The 3,950-nt window shown below is 41.3% G+C and overlaps 1 pseudogene; it reads left to right on the top strand.

Moving 5' to 3' along the window:
* The first annotated feature begins 439 nt into the window (after positions 1–439).
* Positions 440–1,341, top strand: LOC147349975 (olfactory receptor 1165-like; annotated as a pseudogene).
* Positions 1,342–3,950: the final 2,609 nt, after the last annotated feature.

Below are 3,950 nucleotides of genomic sequence, written 5' to 3'. Positions count from 1 at the left end.
ACTAAGGAAAAGTGAGAGAAAAGCAGGACATCTTGAGCAGTTAGAATGCCCTGAACAAACATAAGAATTTGCAAGCACAATCAACAGTTCAATTAAATGAAGCTAAAGAAAGGAATTCTCCATGTGGAGAAAAGGGAGACAGAGCTGGGAGAAATTCAAACAAGGACATATTCTGAGTCACCGTGACACTCAGCTCTTCCCAGTCCATCCTCTCCTTGCCTTTCCATCAGAAGCGGACTTGCATGCTCCACACCTGTAGACACACGGTATACCATTTGGGCTCCACCTGTCTTATTCGTATTCCTGGGAAATCCCAGACTTCACCACTGCAGACCAGTCCCCTGTCCAGGCTGGGGGAAAGAAAAGTACCCTCCGTTTCTGTCATGTCTGGTTGCTTAGGGTGAACTCTGGTTTTCTCTGGCAGAAACCATAGTGATGGATGAGAGAAATCAGAATCACCTTCATCCTCTCAGGCTTCTCAGAATACCCACAGCTCCAGGTGCCCCTATTCTTGGTCTTCTTCACTGTCTATACAGTCTCTGTGGTGGGGAACCTGGGTATGATTGTGACCATCAGAATCAATCCCAAACTTCACACCCCCATGTAATTCTTTCTCAGCCATCTCTCCTTTCTTGATTTTTGTTACTCTTCTATAACCACACCCAAACTCTTAGGGATCTTGGTTGTGGACACAAGGACTATCTCCTACATGGGTTGCATGCTGCAGTTCTTCTTTGGTTGCACACTTGTGATTACGGAGATGTCCATGTTAGCAGTGATGGCCTATGACCAGTTTGTGGCTGTTTGTAACCCCCTGCTCTACACAGTTGCTGTGTCTCCTAAGCTCTGCAGCCTCCTGGTCACTGGAACCTACACATGGGGTGGAATGTGGTCCTTGACAATCACATGTTCTCTTTTGGAGCTGTCCTTGTATGGTTCTAACATCATACATCACTTTGGCTGTAAGCATTCTGCAATTGGCTCTGCCTCTTGCTCTGACTCTTACTTCCATCAGATGACATGTTTTATCATTTCTACTCTCAATGAGGTGTGTCGCCTCCTGATTATTCTCGCCTCCTATGTTTTCATAATTGTCACATCATCAAGATGCCTTCAGCCGGTGGACTCCGAAAAGCCTATTCCACCTGTGCCTCCCACCTGACTGCCATCACCATTTTCCATGGGGTCATCCTTCTTCTCTACTGGGTACCCAACTCCAGAAGCTCATGGCTCTTCATCAAAGTAGCCACTGTGCTTTTCACAGTAGTGATCCCCATGCTAAATGGGGGTCTTACCACCAGAAAATTAGTCAACACCAAAATGTCTTCTCACCTAATGTAATTTTGAATGAGAAAAGAGATAGAGGAGAGCACTTTCTTAAATGTACTTTACACAGTGTGTTGATGGTTATTACATTTTTCTTCAAATGTGTGCTTATTCGCTGATTAGTGTGATCTTTGAGACCCCTTCTCTGTCCATGGGGAATCTCCAGGGAAGAATACTGGAGTGGGTTGCCATGCTCTCTTCCAGGGGACCTTCCCAAGCCATGGATGGAACTCATGTCTCCTGAAGTGCATGTTGATTCTTTAGTGACTGAGACACAATATATATATACATATATCATATTATATATATATATATATATTATATACAAGAGATTGTATGTTATATATATATGTGATTTTTAAACTGCAATGTGATTTTAAAATGTCAACTTCAGTTTAAAAGAAAAAAAGAAATAAAATTATGTTTATGTCTCACTTTAAGAGTGTTATAGGCTAAATAATGATCATCTAACACTGTCCATGAACTTCCCTGGTGGCTCAGATGGTAAAGAATCCCCCTGCAAAATGGGAGACCTGGGCTCTTTCCCTGGGTAGGGAAGAGCACCTACAGGAGGACGTGACAACCCACTCCAGTATTCTTGCCTGGAAAATCCCCATGGACAGAGGAGCCTGGTGGGCTACAGTCCATGGGGTCACAAAGAGTCGGATAAGACTGAGTGACTAAGCACAGCACATCAAAAGGTTGTCCACATCCTAAAATCCTCAGAATTTGCAAATGATTTCTGTTCCATGTCTTCTTTCTTTTTTTTTCCCTCTTTCTTTCATTTCCTTTCTATTTTTCTCACTCTCAAATTATGAAATGTGATAAATATACAAGTAATTCTGTATAATAGTCTTATATGTTGCTTTCTCCAAGAAATTAAAGACATTATCAGCTCTTTACAGCATGTCTGTAAGCATTTTTCTAGTCACTGTGCCCCTCTGATGCCTCTAGGAGCAAACTTCATTGCTGTGTTCAAAACTTTTTCTTCTAAACAGAGAATAGGTTCAGTTCAGTTCAGTTGCTCAGTTGTGTCTGACTCTTTGTGACCCCATGAATCGCAGTGCGCTAGGCCTCCCTGTCCATCATCAACTCCCGGAGTTCACTCACACTCACATCCATCGAGTCAGTGATGCCATCCAGCCATCTCATCCTCTGTCGTCCCCTTCTCCTCCTGCCCCCAATCCCTCACAGCATCACAGTCTTTTCCAATGAGTCACCTCTTCACATCAGGTGGCCAAAGTACTGGAGTTTCAGCTTCAGCATCATTCCCTCCAAAGAAATCCCAGGGCTGATCTCCTTCAGAATGGACTGGTTGGATCTCCTTGCAGTCCAAGGGACTCTCAAGAGTCTTCTCCAACACCACAGTTCAAAAGCATCAATTCTTTGGCACTCAGCTTTCTTCACAGTCCAACTCTCACATCCATACATGCCCACTGGAAAAACCATAGCCTTGACTAGACGGACCTTTGTTGACAAAGTAATGTCTCTACTTTTCAATATGCTAGGTTGGTCATATCTTTTATGACAGTTAAAATTTAACTTTGTTGCTTTTGAAATTTGTATTATTAAAATTTTAGAGTATATTCCCTTATGTCTGGCTTATTTGGCTCAGCATTTTTTTTCAAAAGAATTTTTAAGTGATTGACTATAACAGTAGTTCCATTTTTGTTGCTGAAGAATGTTCCACAAAATAAATATATGATATGATAATATGTTTATTCATACTTCTATTACAAGTGGAATTTGGCTATTTCCTCTTCTTTATTGAAGTATTATTTATTTACAGTGTTATAATAATTTTAGATGCACAACACAGTGATTCATTATGTTTTTAGACTATACACTATTAAAACTTAGTGTCTCAGTGGGTAAAGAACCTGCCTGCAATGCAGGCGATGCCAGAGATATGGGTTTGATTCCTGGGTGGGGAAGATCCCCTGGAGGAAGGCATGGCAACCCAATCCCATGGGCAGAGGAGCCTGGTGGGCTACAGTCCATGGGATCACAAAGAGTTGGACACAACTGAAGTGACTGAGCACAGCACAGCACACAAAAGATAATAGCTAGAAATTATGGAGCTAGGCAGCGGTATCCTTGTAGCTTATCTATTTTATACAGAGTATTTTGTAGACTTTATACTCCTAAATTGACCCTCCTCCTTTCTTTATAAAGTCTGCAAATAACAACTTTTGGAGAGAATTAGAAGAAAGAGAAACCTTGTGCATTGTGGGTGAGAATGAAAATTAGTAGAGCCAACTGCATATTGCTTGGAAAACAGTATGGAGTTTTGCACACACACGCACATAAACACATACACAAAAGCTAAAAATAGAACTACCATATGAGCCAGCAATTTCACTCCTGGTTATTTCACCCTTTTTGTCTTTAATGGAAATGCTGCATGAACATTCTTACACAAGTATGTGCTGCATTGCACATGAGCACTCACTGGGTGAGGTATGCTCTGTCTCTGAATGTTTTGGATCAAAGGCGCTTGTTTCTGATATTTTGCTAGGTGCCATCAAACAATTTTCCAAAATAGATGTATTAGTTTAAATTCCAACTATATTGCATGTGGGTTCTAATTATTGTCCATTCTTGCCAATATTTAATACTGTCAT

This window comes from Bos grunniens, chromosome 21 (genome assembly GCF_055505025.1).
Source record: "Bos grunniens cultivar Pamir isolate PY7600 chromosome 21, Bosgru_T2T1.0, whole genome shotgun sequence".
Classification (NCBI taxonomy): domain Eukaryota; kingdom Metazoa; phylum Chordata; class Mammalia; order Artiodactyla; family Bovidae; genus Bos; species Bos grunniens.
Note: the sequence above shows the minus strand (reverse complement) of the source record. Positions and strands in the feature narration are given on the sequence as shown.